Source organism: Gnatocerus cornutus, chromosome 3 (genome assembly GCF_029298725.1).
Source record: "Gnatocerus cornutus isolate USDA-ARS CGAHR chromosome 3, icGnaCorn1.1, whole genome shotgun sequence".
NCBI classification, from domain to species: Eukaryota; Metazoa; Arthropoda; class Insecta; order Coleoptera; family Tenebrionidae; genus Gnatocerus; species Gnatocerus cornutus.
This window is the reverse complement of record NC_142235.1, coordinates 21,099,052-21,124,199: the sequence shown is the minus strand read 5'-3', so window position 1 is coordinate 21,124,199 and position 25,148 is coordinate 21,099,052. Positions and strand designations below refer to the sequence as shown.

At 34.6% G+C, this 25,148-nt stretch overlaps 2 long non-coding RNA genes across 2 annotated transcripts; both read right to left on the bottom strand.

Annotated features, from left to right (window-relative positions):
• Positions 1-14,380: 14,380 nt before the first annotated feature.
• Positions 14,381-15,386, bottom strand: LOC148178101 (uncharacterized). The gene is made up of 2 exons (XR_015769817.1): positions 15,301-15,386; positions 14,381-14,672 (listed from the first exon to the last, which is right to left on the bottom strand). It is a non-coding gene; the product is annotated as an uncharacterized LOC148178101 (long non-coding RNA).
• A 7,645-nt stretch (positions 15,387-23,031) lies between these two features.
• Positions 23,032-24,132, bottom strand: LOC148178100 (uncharacterized). The gene is made up of 2 exons (XR_015769799.1): positions 23,959-24,132; positions 23,032-23,330 (listed from the first exon to the last, which is right to left on the bottom strand). It is a non-coding gene; the product is annotated as an uncharacterized LOC148178100 (long non-coding RNA).
• Between the last annotated feature and the right edge of the window lie 1,016 nt (positions 24,133-25,148).

The following is a 25,148-nucleotide window of genomic DNA, read 5'->3' as shown; positions in this document are numbered from 1 at the left end:
TTTTCGCGAAAAATCGACCATCGAATTTTGGGCTTTTAAGCACTTTTTCTAACGTAAAATGAGCCGAGAAAAACGATGGCGCAAACCGCATCTCAATATCTCTAATAGTTTCCGAGATATTTAACTTTGAAAATTGGGAAAAATGAGAAAAAATGAAAATCAACTATCCGAAACTTTGATCGGCCATAACTCGGTTATTTGTTGTCGGATCTGAATTTAAATCCCAGATTTGGAATCTGCGTAAAATTCTGCGTTCACTGATGTATAATAACTCGAGTTTACTCTAAAAAATAAGCGAGATATCGATATGAGAAGTTTGGCCATAGTTTTAGTCATGAATTTTTGCGAAAATTTGCAAATTTCGACTTTTGGAAAATCTAAAAACGATTTCTTATGTAAAAAATCGCGAGAAAAACGATGCCGCAAACCGCATTCCAATATCTGAAATAGTTTTCGAGATATCGAGCATGAATTGTTTGGAACCTTCAAAAATTTGGCCATCTGGCGACAACCCAAAAATTCAAACGGCCATAACTCAGTTATTTGTTGTCGGATCTGAATTTAAATTCCAGATTTGGATTCAGCGTGAGATTCTGCGTAAAATGAGTCAAAATTTATTGAGTTTACCTACGAAATAAAGAAAGCATTGACCAAAAACTGTTTGGAAGTGGTCATTTTGGGGTGATTTTCAATCAATCTTTTCAAAATGAAAATGACATTTAATAGCATTGAATTATATATCAGTCGAAAGAGGAGCTCAAAATCTATCCACTGGCCCAATTTGAGATCGATCAAACAAACGGTTTATGGTCAAAAATAAAAAAAATAAAAATTTTCATCGTTTGAGTCGCAATTTTTTTTCGCGAAAAATCGACTATCGAATTTTGGGCTTTTAAGCACTTTTTCTAACGTAAAATGAGCCGAGAAAAACGATGGCGCAAACCGCATCTCAATATCTCTAATAGTTTCCGAGATATTTAACTTTGAAAATTGGGAAAAATGAGAAAAAATGAAAATCAACTATCCGAAACTTTGATCGGCCATAACTCAGTTATTTGTCGTCGGATCTGAATTTAAATCCCAGATTTGGAATCTGCGTAAAATTCTGCGTTCACTGATGTATAATAACTCGAGTTTACTCTAAAAAATAAGCGAGATATCGATATGAGAAGTTTGGCCATAGTTTTAGTCATGAATTTTTGCGAAAATTTGCAAATTTCGACTTTTGGAAAATCTAAAAACGATTTCTTATGTAAAAAATCGCGAGAAAAACGATGCCGCAAACCGCATTCCAATATCTGAAATAGTTTTCGAGATATCGAGCATGAATTGTTTGGAACCTTCAAAAATTTGGCCATCTGGCGACAACCCAAAAATTCAAACGGCCATAACTCAGTTATTTGTTGTCGGATCTGAATTTAAATTCCAGATTTGGATTCAGCGTGAGATTCTGCGTAAAATGAGTCAAAATTTATTGAGTTTACCTAAGAAATAAAGAAAGCATTGACCAAAAACTGTTTGGAAGTGGTCATTTTGGGGTGATTTTCAATCAATCTTTTCAAAATGAAAATGACATTTAATAGCATTGAATTATATATCAGTCGAAAGAGGAGCTCAAAATCTATCCACTGGCCCAATTTGAGATCGATCAAACAAACGGTTTATGGTCAAAAATAAAAAAAATAAAAATTTTCATCGTTTGAGTCGCAATTTTTTTTCGCGAAAAATCGACTATCGAATTTTGGGCTTTTAAGCACTTTTTCTAACGTAAAATGAGCCGAGAAAAACGATGGCGCAAACCGCATCTCAATATCTCTAATAGTTTCCGAGATATTTAACTTTGAAAATTGGGAAAAATGAGAAAAAATGAAAATCAACTATCCGAAACTTTGATCGGCCATAACTCAGTTATTTGTCGTCGGATCTGAATTTAAATCCCAGATTTGGAATCTGCGTAAAATTCTGCGTTCACTGATGTATAATAACTCGAGTTTACTCTAAAAAATAAGCGAGATATCGATATGAGAAATTTGGCCATAGTTTTAGTCATGAATTTTTGCGAAAATTTGCAAATTTCGACTTTTGGAAAATCTAAAAACGATTTCTTATGTAAAAAATCGCGAGAAAAACGATGCCGCAAACCGCATTCCAATATCTGAAATAGTTTTCGAGATATCGAGCATGAATTGTTTGGAACCTTCAAAAATTTGGCCATCTGGCGACAACCCAAAAATTCAAACGGCCATAACTCAGTTATTTGTTGTCGGATCTGAATTTAAATTCCAGATTTGGATTCAGCGTGAGATTCTGCGTAAAATGAGTCAAAATTTATTGAGTTTACCTACGAAATAAAGAAAGCATTGACCAAAAACTGTTTGGAAGTGGTCATTTTGGGGTGATTTTCAATCAATCTTTTCAAAATGAAAATGACGTTTAATAGCATTGAATTATATATCAGTCGAAAGAGGAGCTCAAAATCTATCTACTGGCCCAATTTGAGATCGATCAAACAAACGGTTTAGGAGTTATGCCCAAAAATAAAAAAAAATAAAAATTTTCATCGTTTGAGTCGCAATTTTTTTTCGCGAAAAATCGACCATCGAATTTTGGGCTTTTAAGCACTTTTTCTAACGTAAAATGAGCCGAGAAAAACGATGGCGCAAACCGCATCTCAATATCTCTAATAGTTTCCGAGATATTTAACTTTGAAAATTGGGAAAAATGAGAAAAAATGAAAATCAACTATCCGAAACTTTGATCGGCCATAACTCAGTTATTTGTTGTCGGATCTGAATTTAAATCCCAGATTTGGAATCTGCGTAAAATTCTGCGTTCACTGATGTATAATAACTCGAGTTTACTCGAAAAAATAAGCGAGATATCGATATGAGAAGTTTGGCCATAGTTTTAGTCATGAATTTTTGCGAAAATTTGCAAATTTCGACTTTTGGAAAATCTAAAAACGATTTCTTATGTAAAAAATCGCGAGAAAAACGATGCCGCAAACCGCATTCCAATATCTGAAATAGTTTTCGAGATATCGAGCATGAATTGTTTGGAACCTTCAAAAATTTGGCCATCTGGCGACAACCCAAAAATTCAAACGGCCATAACTCAGTTATTTGTTGTCGGATCTGAATTTAAATTCCAGATTTGGATTCAGCGTGAGATTCTGCGTAAAATGAGTCAAAATTTATTGAGTTTACCTACGAAATAAAGAAAGCATTGACCAAAAACTGTTTGGAAGTGGTCATTTTGGGGTGATTTTCAATCAATCTTTTCAAAATGAAAATGACGTTTAATAGCATTGAATTATATATCAGTCGAAAGAGGAGCTCAAAATCTATCTACTGGCCCAATTTGAGATCGATCAAACAAACGGTTTAGGAGTTATGCCCAAAAATAAAAAAAAATAAAAATTTTCATCGTTTGAGTCGCAATTTTTTTTCGCGAAAAATCGACCATCGAATTTTGGGCTTTTAAGCACTTTTTCTAACGTAAAATGAGCCGAGAAAAACGATGGCGCAAACCGCATCTCAATATCTCTAATAGTTTCCGAGATATTTAACTTTGAAAATTGGGAAAAATGAGAAAAAATGAAAATCAACTATCCGAAACTTTGATCGGCCATAACTCAGTTATTTGTTGTCGGATCTGAATTTAAATCCCAGATTTGGAATCTGCGTAAAATTCTGCGTTCACTGATGTATAATAACTCGAGTTTACTCTAAAAAATAAGCGAGATATCGATATGAGAAGTTTGGCCATAGTTTTAGTCATGAATTTTTGCGAAAATTTGCAAATTTCGACTTTTGGAAAATCTAAAAACGATTTCTTATGTAAAAAATCGCGAGAAAAACGATGCCGCAAACCGCATTCCAATATCTGACATAGTTTTCGAGATATCGAGCATGAATTGTTTGGAACCTTCAAAAATTTGGCCATCTGGCGACAACCCAAAAATTCAAACGGCCATAACTCAGTTATTTGTTGTCGGATCTGAATTTAAATTCCAGATTTGGATTCAGCGTGAGATTCTGCGTAAAATGAGTCAAAATTTATTGAGTTTACCTACGAAATAAAGAAAGCATTGACCAAAAACTGTTTGGAAGTGATCATTTTGGGGTGATTTTCAATCACTATTTTTAATGTAAAAACGACGTTTAATACCTTTGTATTATATATCATTCGAAAGAGGAGCTCGAAATCTATCTACTGGCTCAATTTGAGATCGATCAAACAAATGGTTTAGGAGTTATGCCCAAAAATAAAAAAAAATAAAAATTTTCATCGTTTGAGTCGCAATTTTTTTTCGCGAAAAATCGACTATCGAATTTTGGGCTTTTAAGCACTTTTTCTAACGTAAAATGAGCCGAGAAAAACGATGGCGCAAACCGCATCTCAATATCTCTAATAGTTTCCGAGATATTTAACTTTGAAAATTGGGAAAAATGAGAAAAAATGAAAATCAACTATCCGAAACTTTGATCGGCCATAACTCAGTTATTTGTTGTCGGATCTGAATTTAAATCCCAGATTTGGAATCTGCGTAAAATTCTGCGTTCACTGATGTATAATAACTCGAGTTTACTCTAAAAAATAAGCGAGATATCGATATGAGAAGTTTGGCCATAGTTTTAGTCATGAATTTTTGCGAAAATTTGCAAATTTCGACTTTTGGAAAATCTAAAAACGATTTCTTATGTAAAAAATCGCGAGAAAAACGATGCCGCAAACCGCATTCCAATATCTGAAATAGTTTTCGAGATATCGAGCATGAATTGTTTGGAACCTTCAAAAATTTGGCCATCTGGCGACAACCCAAAAATTCAAACGGCCATAACTCAGTTATTTGTTGTCGGATCTGAATTTAAATTCCAGATTTGGATTCAGCGTGAGATTCTGCGTAAAATGAGTCAAAATTTATTGAGTTTACCTACGAAATAAAGAAAGCATTGACCAAAAACTGTTTGGAAGTGGTCATTTTGGGGTGATTTTCAATCAATGTTTTCAAAATGAAAATGACGTTTAATAGCATTGAATTATATATCAGTCGAAAGAGGAGCTCAAAATCTATCTACTGGCCCAATTTGAGATCGATCAAACAAACGGTTTAGGAGTTATGCCCAAAAATAAAAAAAAATAAAAAATTTCATCGTTTGAGCCGCAATTTTTTTTCGCGAAAAATCGACTATCGAATTTTGGGCTTTTAAGCACTTTTTCTAACGTAAAATGAGCCGAGAAAAACGATGGCGCAAACCGCATCTCAATATCTCTAATAGTTTCCGAGATATTTAACTTTGAAAATTGGGAAAAATGAGAAAAAATGAAAATCAACTATCCGAAACTTTGATCGGCCATAACTCAGTTATTTGTTGTCGGATCTGAATTTAAATCCCAGATTTGGAATCTGCGTAAAATTCTGCGTTCACTGATGTATAATAACTCGAGTTTACTCTAAAAAATAAGCGAGATATCGATATGAGAAGTTTGGCCATAGTTTTAGTCATGAATTTTTGCGAAAATTTGCAAATTTCGACTTTTGGAAAATCTAAAAACGATTTCTTATGTAAAAAATCGCGAGAAAAACGATGCCGCAAACCGCATTCCAATATCTGAAATAGTTTTCGAGATATCGAGCATGAATTGTTTGGAACCTTCAAAAATTTGGCCATCTGGCGACAACCCAAAAATTCAAACGGCCATAACTCAGTTATTTGTTGTCGGATCTGAATTTAAATTCCAGATTTGGATTCAGCGTGAGATTCTGCGTAAAATGAGTCAAAATTTATTGAGTTTACCTACGAAATAAAGAAAGCATTGACCAAAAACTGTTTGGAAGTGGTCATTTTGGGGTGATTTTCAATCAATGTTTTCAAAATGAAAATGACGTTTAATAGCATTGAATTATATATCAGTCGAAAGAGGAGCTCAAAATCTATCTACTGGCCCAATTTGAGATCGATCAAACAAACGGTTTAGGAGTTATGCCCAAAAATAAAAAAAAATAAAAATTTTCATCGTTTGAGTCGCAATTTTTTTTCGCGAAAAATTGACTACCGAATTTTGGGCTTTTAAGCACTTTTTCTAACGTAAAATGAGCCGAGAAAAACGATGGCGCAAACCGCATCTCAATATCTCTAATAGTTTCCGAGATATTTAACTTTGAAAATTGGGAAAAATGAGAAAAAATGAAAATCAACTATCCGAAACTTTGATCGGCCATAACTCAGTTATTTGTTGTCGGATCTGAATTTAAATCCCAGATTTGGAATTTGCGTAAAATTCTGCGTTCACTGATGTATAATAACTCGAGTTTACTCTAAAAAATAAGCGAGATATCGATATGAGAAGTTTGGCCATAGTTTTAGTCATGAATTTTTGCGAAAATTTGCAAATTTCGACTTTTGGAAAATCTAAAAACGATTTCTTATGTAAAAAATCGCGAGAAAAACGATGCCGCAAACCGCATTCCAATATCTGAAATAATTTTCGAGATATCGAGCATGAATTGTTTGGAACCTTCAAAAATTTGGCCATCTGGCGACAACCCAAAAATTCAAACGGCCATAACTCAGTTATTTGTTGTCGGATCTGAATTTAAATTCCAGATTTGGATTCAGCGTGAGATTCTGCGTAAAATGAGTCAAAATTTATTGAGTTTACCTACGAAATAAAGAAAGCATTGACCAAAAACTGTTTGGAAGTGGTCATTTTGGGGTGATTTTCAATCAATGTTTTCAAAATGAAAATGACGTTTAATAGCATTGAATTATATATCAGTCGAAAGAGGAGCTCAAAATCTATCTACTGGCCCAATTTGAGATCGATCAAACAAACGGTTTAGGAGTTATGCCCAAAAATAAAAAAAAATAAAAATTTTTATCGTTTGAGTCGCAATTTTTTTTCGCGAAAAATTGACTACCGAATTTTGGGCTTTTAAGCACTTTTTCTAACGTAAAATGAGCCGAGAAAAACGATGGCGCAAACCGCATCTCAATATCTCTAATAGTTTCCGAGATATTTAACTTTGAAAATTGGGAAAAATGAGAAAAAATGAAAATCAACTATCCGAAACTTTGATCGGCCATAACTCAGTTATTTGTTGTCGGATCTGAATTTAAATCCCAGATTTGGAATTTGCGTAAAATTCTGCGTTCACTGATGTATAATAACTCGAGTTTACTCTAAAAAATAAGCGAGATATCGATATGAGAAGTTTGGCCATAGTTTTAGTCATGAATTTTTGCGAAAATTTGCAAATTTCGACTTTTGGAAAATCTAAAAACGATTTCTTATGTAAAAAATCGCGAGAAAAACGATGCCGCAAACCGCATTCCAATATCTGAAATAGTTTTCGAGATATCGAGCATGAATTGTTTGGAACCTTCAAAAATTTGGCCATCTGGCGACAACCCAAAAATTCAAACGGCCATAACTCAGTTATTTGTTGTCGGATCTGAATTTAAATTCCAGATTTGGATTCAGCGTGAGATTCTGCGTAAAATGAGTCAAAATTTATTGAGTTTACCTACGAAATAAAGAAAGCATTGACCAAAAACTGTTTGGAAGTGGTCATTTTGGGGTGATTTTCAATCAATGTTTTCAAAATGAAAATGACGTTTAATAGCATTGAATTATATATCAGTCGAAAGAGGAGCTCAAAATCTATCTACTGGCCCAATTTGAGATCGATCAAACAAACGGTTTAGGAGTTATGGCCAAAAATAAAAAAAAATAAAAATTTTCATCGTTTGAGTCGCAATTTTTTTTCGCGAAAAATCGACCATCGAATTTTGGGCTTTTAAGCACTTTTTCTAACGTAAAATGAGCCGAGAAAAACGATGGCGCAAACCGCATCTCAATATCTCTAATAGTTTCCGAGATATTTAACTTTGAAAATTGGGAAAAATGAGAAAAAATGAAAATCAACTATCCGAAACTTTGATCGGCCATAACTCAGTTATTTGTTGTCGGATCTAAATTTAAATCCCAGATTTGGAATCTGCGTAAAATTCTGCGTTCACTGATGTATAATAACTCGAGTTTACTCTAAAAAATAAGCGAGATATCGATATGAGAAGTTTGGCCATAGTTTTAGTCATGAATTTTTGCGAAAATTTGCAAATTTCGACTTTTGGAAAATCTAAAAACGATTTCTTATGTAAAAAATCGCGAGAAAAACGATGCCGCAAACCGCATTCCAATATCTGACATAGTTTTCGAGATATCGAGCATGAATTGTTTGGAACCTTCAAAAATTTGGCCATCTGGCGACAACCCAAAAATTCAAACGGCCATAACTCAGTTATTTGTTGTCGGATCTGAATTTAAATTCCAGATTTGGATTCAGCGTGAGATTCTGCGTAAAATGAGTCAAAATTTATTGAGTTTACCTACGAAATAAAGAAAGCATTGACCAAAAACTGTTTGGAAGTGGTCATTTTGGGGTGATTTTCAATCTATGTTTTCAAAATGAAAATGACGTTTAATAGCATTGAATTATATATCAGTCGAAAGAGGAGCTCAAAATCTATCTACTGGCCCAATTTGAGATCGATCAAACAAACGGTTTAGGAGTTATGCCCAAAAATAAAAAAAAATAAAAATTTTCATCGTTTGAGTCGCAATTTTTTTTCGCGAAAAATCGACTATCGAATTTTGGGCTTTTAAGCACTTTTTCTAACGTAAAATGAGCCGAGAAAAACGATGGCGCAAACCGCATCTCAATATCTCTAATAGTTTCCGAGATATTTAACTTTGAAAATTGGGAAAAATGAGAAAAAATGAAAATCAACTATCCGAAACTTTGATCGGCCATAACTCAGTTATTTGTTGTCGGATCTGAATTTAAATCCCAGATTTGGAATCTGCGTAAAATTCTGCGTTCACTGATGTATAATAACTCGAGTTTACTCTAAAAAATAAGCGAGATATCGATATGAGAAATTTGGCCATAGTTTTAGTCATGAATTTTTGCGAAAATTTGCAAATTTCGACTTTTGGAAAATCTAAAAACGATTTCTTATGTAAAAAATCGCGAGAAAAACGATGCCGCAAACCGCATTCCAATATCTGAAATAGTTTTCGAGATATCGAGCATGAATTGTTTGGAACCTTCAAAAATTTGGCCATCTGGCGACAACCCAAAAATTCAAACGGCCATAACTCAGTTATTTGTTGTCGGATCTGAATTTAAATTCCAGATTTGGATTCAGCGTGAGATTCTGCGTAAAATGAGTCAAAATTTATTGAGTTTACCTACGAAATAAAGAAAGCATTGACCAAAAACTGTTTGGAAGTGGTCATTTTGGGGTGATTTTCAATCAATGTTTTCAAAATGAAAATGACGTTTAATAGCATTGAATTATATATCAGTCGAAAGAGGAGCTCAAAATCTATCTACCGGCCCAATTTGAGATCGATCAAACAAACGGTTTAGGAGTTATGCCCAAAAATAAAAAAAAATAAAAATTTTCATCGTTTGAGTCGCAATTTTTTTTCGCGAAAAATCGACTATCGAATTTTGGGCTTTTAAGCACTTTTTCTGACGTAAAATGAGCCGAGAAAAACGATGGCGCAAACCGCATCTCAATATCTCTAATAGTTTCCGAGATATTTAACTTTGAAAATTGGGAAAAATGAGAAAAAATGAAAATCAACTATCCGAAACTTTGATCGGCCATAACTCAGTTATTTGTTGTCGGATCTGAATTTAAATCCCAGATTTGGAATCTGCGTAAAATTCTGCGTTCACTGATGTATAATAACTCAAGTTTACTCTAAAAAATAAGCGAGATATCGATATGAGAAATTTGTTATAGTTTTAATCACGAATTTTCGCGAAAATTTGCAAATTTCGACTATTGGAAAATCTAAAAACGATTTCTTATGTGAAAAATCGCGAGAAAAACGATGCCGCAAACCGCATTCCAATATCTGTAATAGTTTCCGAGATATCGAGCATGAATTGTTTCGAACCTTCGAAAATTTGACCCTCTGGCGACAACCCAAAATTTCAAACGGCCATAACTCGGTTATTTATTGACAAATTTTAAAAAATTATCATATTTTTAGATTCAGCGTGAAATTCTGCGTAAAATGTGACCAAATTTGTTGAGTTTGCTTAATAAATAAATGAGGTATTGGAAAAAAACTGTTTTGAAAACATCATTTTAGGGTGATTTTCAATCAATGTATTCAAAATAAAAATGACGTTTAATAGCAATGAATTATACATCAGTCGAAAGAGGAGCTCAAAATCTATCTACTGGTCAAATTTGAGATCTATAGGACAAATAGTTTGCGAGTTATGGCCAAAAATAAAAAAAAATGAAAAATTTTTATCGTTTGAGTCGCAATTTTTTTTCGCGAAAAATCGATTATCGAATTTTGGGCTTTTAAGCACTTTTTCTAACGTAAAATGAGCCGAGAAAAACGATGGCGCAAACCGCATCTCAATATCTCTAATAGTTTCCGAGATATTTAACTTTGAAAATTGGGAAAAATGAGAAAAAATGAAAATCAACTATCCGAAACTTTGATCGGCCATAACTCAGTTATTTGTTGCCGGATCTGAATTTAAATCCCAGATTTGGAATCTGCGTAAAATTCTGCGTTCACTGATGTATAATAACTCAAGTTTACTCTAAAAAATAAGCGAGATATCGATATGAGAAATTTGTTATAGTTTTAATCACGAATTTTCGCGAAAATTTGCAAATTTCGACTATTGGAAAATCTAAAAACGATTTCTTATGTGAAAAATCGCGAGAAAAACGATGCCGCAAACCGCATTCCAATATCTGTAATAGTTTCCAAGATATCGAGCATGAATTGTTTCGAACCTTCGAAAATTTGACCCTCTGGCGACAACCCAAAATTTCAAACGGCCATAACTCGGTTATTTATTGACAAATTTTAAAAAATTATCATATTTTTAGATTCAGCGTGAAATTCTGCGTAAAATGTGACCAAATTTGTTGAGTTTGCTTAATAAATAAATGAGGTATTGGAAAAAAACTGTTTTGAAAACATCATTTTAGGGTGATTTTCAATCAATGTATTCAAAATAAAAATGACGTTTAATAGCAATGAATTATACATCAGTCGAAAGAGGAGCTCAAAATCTATCTACTGGTCAAATTTGAGATCTATAGGACAAATAGTTTGCGAGTTATGGCCAAAAATAAAAAAAAATGAAAAATTTTTATCGTTTGAGTCGCAATTTTTTTTCGCGAAAAATCGACTATCGAATTTTGGGCTTTTAAGCACTTTTTCTAACGTAAAATGAGCCGAGAAAAACGATGGCGCAAACCGCATCTCAATATCTCTAATAGTTTCCGAGATATTTAACTTTGAAAATTGGGAAAAATGAGAAAAAATGAAAATCAACTATCCGAAACTTTGATCGGCCATAACTCAGTTATTTGTTGCCGGATCTGAATTTAAATCCCAGATTTGGAATCTGCGTAAAATTCTGCGTTGACTGATGTATAATAACTCAAGTTTACTCTAAAAAATAAGCGAGATATCGATATGAGAAATTTGTTATAGTTTTAATCACGAATTTTCGCGAAAATTTGCAAATTTCGACTATTGGAAAATCTAAAAACGATTTCTTATGTGAAAAATCGCGAGAAAAACGATGCCGCAAACCGCATTCCAATATCTGTAATAGTTTCCGAGATATCGAGCATGAATTGTTTCGAACCTTCGAAAATTTGACCCTCTGGCGACAACCCAAAATTTCAAACGGCCATAACTCGGTTATTTATTGACAAATTTTAAAAAATTATCATATTTTTAGATTCAGCGTGAAATTCTGCGTAAAATGTGACCAAATTTGTTGAGTTTGCTTAATAAATAAATGAGGTATTGGAAAAAAACTGTTTTGAAAACATCATTTTAGGGTGATTTTCAATCAATGTATTCAAAATAAAAATGACGTTTAATAGCAATGAATTATACATCAGTCGAAAGAGGAGCTCAAAATCTATCTACTGGTCAAATTTGAGATCTATAGGACAAATAGTTTGCGAGTTATGGCCAAAAATAAAAAAAAATGAAAAATTTTTATCGTTTGAGTCGCAATTTTTTTTCGCGAAAAATCGACTATCGAATTTTGGGCTTTTAAGCACTTTTTCTAACGTAAAATGAGCCGAGAAAAACGATGGCGCAAACCGCATCTCAATATCTCTAATAGTTTCCGAGATATTTAACTTTGAAAATTGGGAAAAATGAGAAAAAATGAAAATCAACTATCCGAAACTTTGATCGGCCATAACTCAGTTATTTGTTGCCGGATCTGAATTTAAATCCCAGATTTGGAATCTGCGTAAAATTCTGCGTTCACTGATGTATAATAACTCAAGTTTACTCTAAAAAATAAGCGAGATATCGATATGAGAAATTTGTTATAGTTTTAATCACGAATTTTCGCGAAAATTTGCAAATTTCGACTATTGGAAAATCTAAAAACGATTTCTTATGTGAAAAATCGCGAGAAAAACGATGCCGCAAACCGCATTCCAATATCTGTAATAGTTTCCGAGATATCGAGCATGAATTGTTTCGAACCTTCGAAAATTTGACCCTCTGGCGACAACCCAAAATTTCAAACGGCCATAACTCGGTTATTTATTGACAAATTTTAAAAAATTATCATATTTTTAGATTCAGCGTGAAATTCTGCGTAAAATGTGACCAAATTTGTTGAGTTTGCTTAATAAATAAATGAGGTATTGGAAAAAAACTGTTTTGAAAACATCATTTTAGGGTGATTTTCAATCAATGTATTCAAAATAAAAATGACGTTTAATAGCAATGAATTATACATCAGTCGAAAGAGGAGCTCAAAATCTATCTACTGGTCAAATTTGAGATCTATAGGACAAATAGTTTGCGAGTTATGGCCAAAAATAAAAAAAAATGAAAAATTTTTATCGTTTGAGTCGCAATTTTTTTTCGCGAAAAATCGACTATCGAATTTTGGGCTTTTAAGCACTTTTTCTAACGTAAAATGAGCCGAGAAAAACGATGGCGCAAACCGCATCTCAATATCTCTAATAGTTTCCGAGATATTTAACTTTAAAATTCATGAACATAACCTGTTTGTGTGCTGTCAAAATAATCAAGTTCGGACATACGTTAAGATACCTGTCCTATGTTTAGACACTATAATTTTAAATAATTAATAGAATCGTAATCAAGTCGTGAATGTTAAATCAGACTTCAGATTCTTACTCCTGAGGACCAAATTAATAAAAAGAGTATTTTCTTGCTTTAATTTTCATCGAAAAAATGCAAGTCAAATAAAAGTTTCAAAAATTAATAAAAAATTAACGGAGCGTCGGATCGAAAAATCTTTGACGGATTCTTGTTCCTGAGGTCCAAATTGATGGAAAAAGTCGGTTTCAAAGAGATTTTATTTTTTGTCAAAATCGCCAAAATCCATGGGTTAACCCCTTTGAACTTTTTTTGGCGAAAAACACGAAAGTTTTCAGATCGACACGAAACTTTGCACATGGCATAATTCGACATTTCTACATCCATTTCTGGTCTCCGTTCCTCGCTATCTGTGAGATTTTTTGAGAAAATGCAAATTAAAAATTTCAAAATTCAATTTCCCGCGTCAAGCGATATGTCAACGAAGCATAGAAGCTTGGGCATGCGTCAACAGATCTGTCCTATCTTTAGTCCATAAATAATATTAAATAAAATATTAACAAAGTCGTAAATCTTAAATCAAAGTTTTGATTCGTTTTTCTGAGGTTAAAATTAACAAGTTAAGTAGTTTATTGTATTTATTTACACTGAAAAATGAATGCATAATGTGTGTATAATTGGTTGCCTACCTACATTGCAAATTTTAAGTAAACTTATAATTACGTTTTGAATCCGACTTTAGAGTACAGAATCTTGTTCCTGAAGTCTAAATTAATGAAAAAAAAAATGTTTCAAGAGGGTTTCGATTAAATTTCAAATATCAGTCGCGAAGAAACCTGTTTAGTTTTCAACCAATCACACACAGCCCAAATAAGAACCGGCAAATTTAAAGAAATTTATTAATAACACAAACATTAACATGAATAAATTAATGAGTACAAAGTTTCTACTTAAAAACTACAACAGGACTTAGAAAGACGTTGAAAACCGCCTCGACTACACTCCTTACATTAAATCTCGCTTCTTTCGGTCTTTTGACCGTCGTTAAATTGTTGTTACTACAAGCGAGACAGCCGATTTCGTCTAACCCGACTTTTACCTTGAACCCCCCACCTCGTTGTTGAAAAGTGTCCCCCCTTAAAATCCCCGCTTGCACTTTCGTGGTGATTTCGAACGTGTACAAGTTGTACCTCTTGTCGATTTGATCGCGCTGTAAAACGAGCTGCACTCTTCGCGGACTGCTTGCGTGATCGAAGATGGTGCGAAAACTGTTCGAAACCGAGCGGATTTTAATATCGTTTTTCAGTTTTCTGGGTTGATTTCAGGAGGATTAGAACCGAGAAGACGACTTGGATGAAAGCCGTGAATTTCTTGTACCGTGTTTGGGCGGTGAGGACCACGAAGAGGCAGAGAGACTGAAGATGAGGCCGGTGAAAACGAAGAAGGGCTAAGCTTCCGCGGAGTCAACGTCACGTGCATCGGAAGTCGTGGAACTCTCGCTTCACCTGCAACATTTGGAACGTGACAACTTGTCACTAGCATCAGCACCACCAGCAGCTGCGTTTCTGACTTCGCCAAAAAGAAAAAGGCTAGGAACCATACCAACTTCAAGTACAAGATCTTAAGGGCTAGATGTGGGTGGAGAATCGACCTCTGGACGGACCAAAGGGATGTGATCCAAAGCCTTCAGATCAGGATGGGATTAACAATGGGTAAATGTCCGTGGGAATAATCCACCGTGGCCGATGGGTAAAATGATGTATAATAACGCAAGTTTACACCAAAAAACAAGCGAGATATCGATATGAGAAGTTTGGCATTGTTTTTTTAATCATGAATTTTCGCGAAAATTTGTTTCATAAAAATATTATAATCTTCTATAACTAGACATTTAACAATCGTAGATAATATATATTAAAGAGCCACTTTGGGGTGATAAAAAATGACATAATAATTAAGTAGAAGCGAAAATTGCAAACGATTTGAGCACTTGTTTAGAAATGATAAGACAACAACGCTCGAATTCTGTTTTCGTGTTTGACGATCATCGCCTTCAACTTTCTTATTTCGTCGGCGAATTCTGGCAACGTTTTCTCCTAAATCAACAAAATTAGTTTAAGAAAAACCACAAACCTAAACTTGTGTTTGGTTTTGAGTCTTCCCCGATTTCGAAGAGCTTCGACACAGAAATGATCGCTTTCGATTCCATCCTTGAGCGAAATCAACAGACTCTTCAGTCGACAGCGCGCGCGCGCGCGCGCCGCACTGTCACCCAAAGTATCTGGATAGTCCGGTCAGTCCGGAGTTGTTTAGCCTCTAAAACCTCGAGATTTCGCATCCTCTCTTCGGCATCATTCCTATGCCTGAGTTGAGTGTTGATGTAATATCACGCCTTCCACCATCTTCCTTCCTGCAAGAAGTGTAAAAAAGTTTCATCAAGAACATGTTTGTTTATCTCACCTGAAAAACTCTTCTTACTCTGTGCAGTCAATTGCTGTTTCTTCACGGCAAAGCTTTTAATTGCGCCTGCTTCTTGACCAACAGGAAAGACAACAAAGTTGTGTTAAGCTGCAACTAAGAGATTAAGGTGAGACCATGAATGGAGAGAAAAGAAAACAAACAAACCTTCCATCCTTCCTGAACAAACAGATCTCGCGTTTTCAAGAAACCAATAAATGATGTTTCCTTGACTTCACAAAATAGCTCACAAGACACCAGATGACCTTCAGAGCCTTTGTAGTACATGTTTTCTTTCTTGACAACTGCATCTCGATGATGCTCTGTTTCCGTTGGTTGAGTTCCTTTGGCTCTTCTCTAGAGGAGAATACTCGTTTTCTGCTCGTAGACTCAACATTGCAAACTTCGTGCTCCCGCAATGCAATAAGGCAACACTTGAAACATCTCCCAGTCACTGAACGACATCTTCAACCACTGGAAAAAGAACATTTGACTTTGAATTTAACCTTTTTCATCCATATTGCAGTAAAGCAGCACCTTTTTCGTGATGGATCAATTCACTGTACTCTGGGAGCACTGAATGGGTGGTTTCTTCAATTCTGTGCAATAACTTGCAGAGTCCTTCAGCGTTGAGCGACGACAACCGCCTTTTCGACATCTTAGGCTATGGGTATCATCCATCGATTCAGTCTCTTTAATAATAAACTCTGGTAATGAAGTTGGAACCTGGAAATACCACGAAACATTTCAAGGCTGGAATTCAAACAGTTTTCAGCTTACCTGCGTTTAAAAATTTCAATAAAGACCCATCAATTTGTTGCAAATCAACTCCAACTCTAAATAGCTTCAAATGAACTTCTTAACTTGTGTAATTTCTTTGCTACCATGCCCAGAAGAACGAGAAAGTAAACAGTAAAGAATTCTGGTAGTTTCTTGTTAAATCATGAACATAACCTCAATGTGTGCTGTCAAAATAGTCAAGTTAAGACATACGTTAAGATAGAGACACAATAATTTTTAATAATTAATAGAATCGTAACCAAGTCGTGAATGTTAAATCAGACTTTAGATTCTTACTCCTGAGGACAAAATTAATAAAAAGAGTATTTTCTTGCTTTAATTTTCATCGAAAAACTGCAAACCAAATAAAAGTTTGAAAAATTAATAAAACATTAACGGAGCGTCTGATCGAAAAATCTTTGACGGATTCTTGTTCCTGAGGTCCAAATTGATGGAAAAAGTCGGTTTCAAAGAGATTTTATTTTTTGTCGAAATCGCCAAAAATCCATGATGTTTAGTCTTTGAACTTTTTTTGGCGAAAAACGCGAAAGTTCGCAGATCGACACGAAACTATGCACATGGCATAATTTGACATTTCCACATCCATTTTTGGTCTCCGTTCCTCGCTATCTGCAAGATTTTTTGAGAAAATGCAAATTAAAAATTTTAAAATTCAATTTCCCGCGTCAAGCAATCTGTCAACGAAGCATAGAAGCTAGGACATGCGTCAACAGTCTTTAGTCCATAAATAATATTAAATAAAATATTAACAAAGTCGTAAATCTTAAATCAAAGTTCAGATTCGTTTTTCTGAGGTTAAAATTAACAAGTTAAGTAGTTTATTGTATTTATTTACACCGAAAAGTGAGAGAAGTTTTTCCATAAAAGCCACCTAGCGGAATAACGCCGAAGTTGATAGTTCACGCCTCCTCTCACCAGAGGGCTAAACTTTTGTTTTTAAAACTTACAATTTTTGAATCAAAACCATTTGCAGGAATAAGGAAGAATGATAAAAAACAATACCCTCAAATTAAACTAAAGGAGTATTAATAAAATAAAAAAACACAAACTCGACACTCTCCCTCCTTCTTGCAAAAAGTGTGAAAAAGTTTCATTAGGAACATGTTTGTTGGCTTACCTAAAAAAGACGAGGGAAACAATCTGAAATGGACGAAACTATCCATTCTTAATTAATGGTAATTGATTATTGCTCTAATTCCAACTGATCCAAGAGCCAAGAGCCAAGGTTAGTCCTTCGCAAGTGGCGCTTCCTCAAAAATATCTCATTTAACGACTTCTTCAATTCTTGTAGATCATTGTTGTTTTTATATGCTGATGTAACCGCAGCCAGCTTGTCGGACATTTCAGTGCTCATTTCTTTTTCCGACTAAAACAAACCAAATAGTTTTAGGTGTTCATCTTCCTCTGATACTACAAAAGCCATGACATCATAAAGACACTAAATTTAAATCCCAAATTTGCAATCTGCGTAAAATTCTGCGTTCACTGATGTATAATAACTCAAGTTTACTCTAAAAAATAAGCGAGATATCGATATGAGAAGTTTGGCCATAGTTTTAGTCATGAATTTTTGCAAAAATTTGCAAATTTCGACTTTTGGAAAATCTAAAAACGATTTCTTATGTAAAAAATCGCGAGAAAAACGATGCCGCAAACCGCATTCCAATATCTGAAATAGTTTTCGAGATATCGAGCATGAATTGTTTGGAACCTTCAAAAATTTGGCCATCTGGCGACAACCCAAAAATTCAAACGGCCATAACTCAGTTATTTGTTGTCGGATCTTCATTTAAATTCCAGATTTGGATTCAGCGTGAGATTCTGCGTAAAATGAGTCAAAATTTATTGAGTTTACCTAAGAAATAAAGAAAGCATTGACCAAAAACTGTTTGGAAGTGGTCATTTTGGGGTGATTTTCAATCAATGTTTTCAAAATGAAAATGACGTTTAATAGCATTGAATTATATATAAGTCGAAAGAGGAGCTCAAAATCTATCTACTGGCCCAATTTGAGATCGATCAAACAAACGGTTTAGGAGTTATGCCCAAAAATAAAAAAAAATAAAAATTTTCATCGTCTGAGTCGCAATTTTTTTTCGCGAAAAATCGACTATCGAATTTTCGACTTTTAGGCACTTTTTCTGACGTAAAATGAGCCGAAAAAAACGATGGCGCAAACCGCATCTCAATATCTCTAATAGTTTCCGAGATATTTAACTTTGAAAATTGGGAAAAATGAGAAAAAATGAAAATCAACTATCCGAAACTTTGATCGGCCATAACTCAGTTATTTGTTGTCGGATCTGAATTTAAATCCCAGATTTGGAATCTGCGTAAAATTCTGCGTTCACTGATGTATAATAACTCGAGTTTACTCTAAAAAATAAGCGAGATATCGATATGAGAAGTTTGGCCATAGTTTTAGTCATGAATTTTTGCGAAAATTTGCAAATTTCGACTTTTGGAAAATCTAAAAACGATTTCTTATGTAAAAAATCGCGAGAAAAACGATGCCGCAAACCGCATTCCAATATCTGAAATAGTTTTCGAGATATCGAGCATGAATTGTTTGGAACCTTCAAAAATTTGGCCATCTGGCGACAACCCAAAAATTCAAACGGCCATAACTCAGTTATTTGTTGTCGGATCTGAATTTAAATCCCAGATTTGGATTCAGCGTGAGATTCTGCGTAAAATGAGTCAAAATTTATTGAGTTTACCTAAGAAATAAAGAAAGCATTGACCAAAAACTGTTTGGAAGTGGTCATTTTGGGGTGATTTTCAATCAATGTTTTCAAAATGAAAATGACGTTTAATAGCATTGAATTATATATCAGTCGAAAGAGGAGCTCAAAATCTATCGACTGGCCCAATTTGAGATCGATCAAACAAACGGTTTAGGAGTTATGCCCAAAAATAAAAAAAAATAAAAATTTTCATCGTTTGAGTCGCAATTTTTTTTCGCGAAAAATCGACTATCGAATTTTCGACTTTTAGGCACTTTTTCTGACGTAAAATGAGCCGAAAAAAACGATGGCGCAAACCGCATCTCAATATCTCTAATAGTTTCCGAGATATTTAACTTTGAAAATTGGGAAAAATGAGAAAAAATGAAAATCAACTATCCGAAACTTTGATCGGCCATAACTCAGTTATTTGTTGTCGGATCTGAATTTAAATCCCAGATTTGGAATCTGCGTAAAATTCTGCGTTCACTGATGTATAATAACTCGAGTTTACTCTAAAAACTAAGCGAGATATCGATATGAGAAGTTTGGCCATAGTTTTAGTCATGAATTTTTGCAAAAATTTGCAAATTTCGACTTTTGGAAAATCTAAAAACGATTTCTTATGTAAAAAATCGCGAGAAAAACGATGCCGCAAACCGCATTCCAATATCTGAAATAGTTTTCGAGATATCGAGCATGAATTGTTTGGAACCTTCAAAAATTTGGCCATCTGGCGACAACCCAAAAATTCAAACGGCCATAACTCAGTTATTTGTCGTCGGATCTGAATTTAAATTCCAGATTTGGATTCGGCGTGAGATTCTGCGTAAAATGAGTCAAAATTTATTGAGTTTACCTAAGAAATAAAGAAAGCATTGACCAAAAACTGTTTGGAAGTGGTCATTTTGGGGTGATTTTCAATCAATGTTTTCAAAATGAAAATGACGTTTAATAGCATTGAATTATATATCAGTCGAAAGAGGAGCTCAAAATCTATCTACTGGCTCAATTTGAGATCGATCAAACAAACGGTTTAGGAGTTATGGCCAAAAATAAAAAAAAATAAAAATTTTCATCGTTTGAGTCGCAATTTTTTTTCGCGAAAAATCGACTATCGAATTTTGGGCTTTTAAGCACTTTTTCTAACGTAAAATGAGCCGAGAAAAACGATGGCGCAAACCGCATCTCAATATCTCTAATAGTTTCCGAGATATTTAACTTTGAAAATTGGGAAAAATGAGAAAAAATGAAAATCAACTATCCGAAACTTTGATCGGCCATAACTCAGTTATTTGTTGTCGGATCTGAATTTAAATTCCAGATTTGGATTCAGCGTGAGATTCTGCGTAAAATGAGTCAAAATTTATTGAGTTTACCTACGAAATAAAGAAAGCATTGACCAAAAACTGTTTGGAAGTGGTCATTTTGGGGTGATTTTCAATCAATGTTTTCAAAATGAAAATGACGTTTAATAGCATTGAATTATATATCAGTCGAAAGAGGAGCTCAAAATCTATCCACTGGCCCAATTTGAGATCGATCAAACAAACGGTTTACGAGTTATGGTCAAAAATAAAAAAAAATAAAAATTTTCATCGTTTGAGTCGCAATTTTTTTTCGCGAAAAATCGACTATCGAATTTTGGGCTTATAAGCACTTTTTCTAACGTAAAATGAGCCGAGAAAAACGATGGCGCAAACCGCATCTCAATATCTCTAATAGTTTCCGAGATATTTAACTTTGAAAATTGGGAAAAATGAGAAAAAATGAAAATCAACTATCCGAAACTTTGATCGGCCATAACTCGGTTATTTGTTGTCGGATCTGAATTTAAATCCCAGATTTGGAATCTGCGTAAAATTCTGCGTTCACTGATGTATAATAACTCGAGTTTACTCTAAAAAATAAGCGAGATATCGATATGAGAAATTTGGCCATAGTTTTAGTCATGAATTTTTGCGAAAATTTGCAAATTTCGACTTTTGGAAAATCTAAAAACGATTTCTTATGTAAAAAATCGCGAGAAAAACGATGCCGCAAACCGCATTCCAATATCTGAAATAGTTTTCGAGATATCGAGCATGAATTGTTTGGAACCTTCAAAAATTTGGCCATCTGGCGACAACCCAAAAATTCAAACGGCCATAACTCAGTTATTTGTTGTCGGATCTGAATTTAAATTCCAGATTTGGATTCAGCGTGAGATTCTGCGTAAAATGAGTCAAAATTTATTGAGTTTACCTATGAAATAAAGAAAGCATTGACCAAAAACTGTTTGGAAGTGGTCATTTTGGGGTGATTTTCAATCAATGTTTTCAAAATGAAAATGACGTTTAATAGCATTGAATTATATATCAGTCGAAAGAGGAGCTCAAAATCTATCCACTGGCCCAATTTGAGATCGATCAAACAAACGGTTTACGAGTTATGGTCAAAAATAAAAAAATTGAAAAATTTTTTTCGTTTGAGTCGCAATTTTTTTTCGCGAAAAATCGACTATCGAATTTTGGGCTTTTAAGCACTTTTTCTAACGTAAAATGAGCCGAGAAAAACGATAGCGCAAACCGCATCTCAATATCTCTAATAGTTTCCGAGATATTTAACTTTAAAATTCATGAACATAACCTGTTTGTGTGCTGTCAAAATAATCAAGTTCGGACATACGTTAAGATACCTGTCCTATGTTTAGACACTATAATTTTAAATAATTAATAGAATCGTAATCAAGTCGTGAATGTTAAATCAGACTTCAGATTCTTACTCCTGAGGACCAAATTAATAAAAAGAGTATTTTCTTGCTTTAATTTTCATCGAAAAAATGCAAGTCAAATAAAAGTTTCAAAAATTAATAAAAAATTAACGGAGCGTCGGATCGAAAAATCTTTGACGGATTCTTGTTCCTGAGGTCCAAATTGATGGAAAAAGTCGGTTTCAAAGAGATTTTATTTTTTGTCAAAATCGCCAAAATCCATGGGTTAACCCCTTTGAACTTTTTTTGGCGAAAAACACGAAAGTTTTCAGATCGACACGAAACTTTGCACATGGCATAATTCGACATTTCTACATCGATTTCTGGTCTCCGTTCCTCGCTATCTGTGAGATTTTTTGAGAAAATGCAAATTAAAAATTTTAAAATTCAATTTCCCGCGTCAAGCAATCTGTCAACGAAGCATAGAAGCTAGGACATGCGTCAACAGTCTTTAGTCCATAAATAATATTAAATAAAATATTAACAAAGTCGTAAATCTTAAATCAAAGTTTTGATTCGTTTTTCTGAGGTTAAAATTAACAAGTTAAGTAGTTTATTGTATTTATTTACACCGAAAAATGAATGCATAATGTGTGTATAATTGGTTGCCTATCTACATTGCAAATTTTAAGTAAACTTATAATTACGTTTTGAATCCGACTTTAGAGTACAGAATCTTGTTCCTGAAGTCTAAATTAATAAAAAAAAATGTTTTAAGAAGGTTTCGATTAAATTTCAAATATCAGTCGCGAAGAAACCTGTTTAGTTTTCAACCAATCACACACAGCCCAAATAAGAACCGGCAAATTTAAAGAAATTTATTAATAACACGAACATTAACATGAATAAATTAATGAGTACAAAGTTTCTACTTAAAAACTACAACAGGACTTAGAAAGACGTTGAAAACCGCCTCGACTACACTCCTTACATTAAATCTCGCTTCTTTCGGTCTTTTGACCGTCGTTAAATTGTTGTTACTACAAGCGAGACAGCCGATTTCGTCTAACCCGACTTGTACCTTGAACCCCCCACCTCGTTGTTGAAAAGTGTCCCCCCTTAAAATCCCCGCTTGCACTTTCGTGGTGATTTCGAACGTGTACAAGTTGTACCTCTTGTCGATTTGATCGCGCTGTAAAACGAGCTGCACTCTTCGCGGACTGCTTGCGTGATCGAAGATGGTGCGAAAACTGTTCGAAACCGAGCGGATTTTAATATCGTTTTTCAGTTTTCTGGGTTGATTTCAGGAGGATTAGAACCGAGAAGACGACTTGGATGAAAGCCGTGAATTTCTTGTACCGTGTTTGGGCGGTGAGGACCACGAAGAGGCAGAGAGACTGAAGATGAGGCCGGTGAAAACGAAGAAGGGCTAAGCTTCCGCGGAGTCAAGGTCACGTGCATCGGAAGTCGTGGAACTCTCGCTTCACCTGCAACATTTGGAACGTGACAACTTGTCACTAGCATCAGCACCACCAGCAGCTGCGTTTCTGACTTCGCCAAAAAGAAAAAGGCTAGGAACCATACCAACTTCAAGTACAAGATCTTAAGGGCTAGATGTGGGTGGAGAATCGACCTCTGGACGGACCAAAGGGATGTGATCCAAAGCCTTCAGATCAGGATGGGATTAACAATGGGTAAATGTCCGTGGGAATAATCCACCGTGGCCGATGGGTAAAATGATGTATAATAACGCAAGTTTACACCAAAAAACAAGCGAGATATCGATATGAAAAGTTTGGCATTGTTTTTTTAATCATGAATTTTCGCGAAAATTTGTTTCATAAAAATATTATAATCTTCTATAACTAGACATTTAACAATCGTAGATAATATATATTAAAGAGCCACTTTGGGGTGATAAAAAATGACATAATAATTAAGTAGAAGCGAAAATTGCAAACGATTTGAGCACTTGTTTAGAAATGATAAGACAACAACGCTCGAATTCTGTTTTCGTGTTTGACGATCATCGCCTTCAACTTTCTTATTTCGTCGGCGAATTCTGGCAACGTTTTCTCCTAAATCAACAAAATTAGTTTAAGAAAAACCACAAACCTAAACTTGTGTTTGGTTTTGAGTCTTCCCCGATTTCGAAGAGCTTCGACACAGAAATGATCGCTTTCGATTCCATCCTTGAGCGAAATCAACAGACTCTGCGCGCGCCGCACTGTCACCCAAAGTATCTGGATAGTCCGGTCAGTCCGGAGTTGTTTAGCCTCTAAAACCTCGAGATTTCGCATCCTCTCTTCGGCATCATTCCTATGCCTGAGTTGAGTGTTGATGTAATATCACGCCTTCCACCATCTTCCTTCCTGCAAGAAGTGTAAAAAAGTTTCATCAAGAACATGTTTGTTTATCTCACCTGAAAAACTCTTCTTACTCTGTGCAGTCAATTGCTGTTTCTTCACGGCAAAGCTTTTAATTGCGCCTGCTTCTTGACCAACAGGAAAGACAACAAAGTTGTGTTAAGCTGCAACTAAGAGATTAAGGTGAGACCATGAATGGAGAGAAAAGAAAACAAACAAACCTTCCATCCATCCTGAACAAACAGATCTCGCGTTTTCAAGAAACCAATAAATGATGTTTCCTTGACTTCACAAAATAGCTCACAAGACACCAGATGACCTTCAGAGCCTTTGTAGTACATATTTTCTTTCTTGACAACTGCATCTCGATGATGCTCTGTTTCCGTTGGTTGAGTTCCTTTGGCTCTTCTCTAGAGGAGAATACTCGTTTTCTGCTCGTAGACTCAACATTGCAAACTTCGTGCTCCCGCAATGCAATAAGGCAACACTTGAAACATCTCCCAGTCACTGAACGACATCTTCAACCACTGGAAAAAGAACATTTGACTTTGAATTTAACCTTTTTCATCCATATTGCAGTAAAGCAGCACCTTTTTCGTGATGGATCAATTCACTGTACTCTGGGAGCACTGAATGGGTGGTTTCTTCAATTCTGTGCAATAACTTGCAGAGTCCTTCAGCGTTGAGCGACGACAACCGCCTTTTCGACATCTTAGGCTATGGGTATCATCCATCGATTCAGTCTCTTTAATAATAAACTCTGGTAATGAAGTTGGAACCTGGAAATACCACGAAACATTTCAAGGCTGGAATTCAAACAGTTTTCAGCTTACCTGCGTTTAAAAATTTCAATAAAGACCCATCAATTTGTTGCAAATCAACTCCAACTCTAAATAGCTTCAAATGAACTTCTTAACTTGTGTAATTTCTTTGCTACCA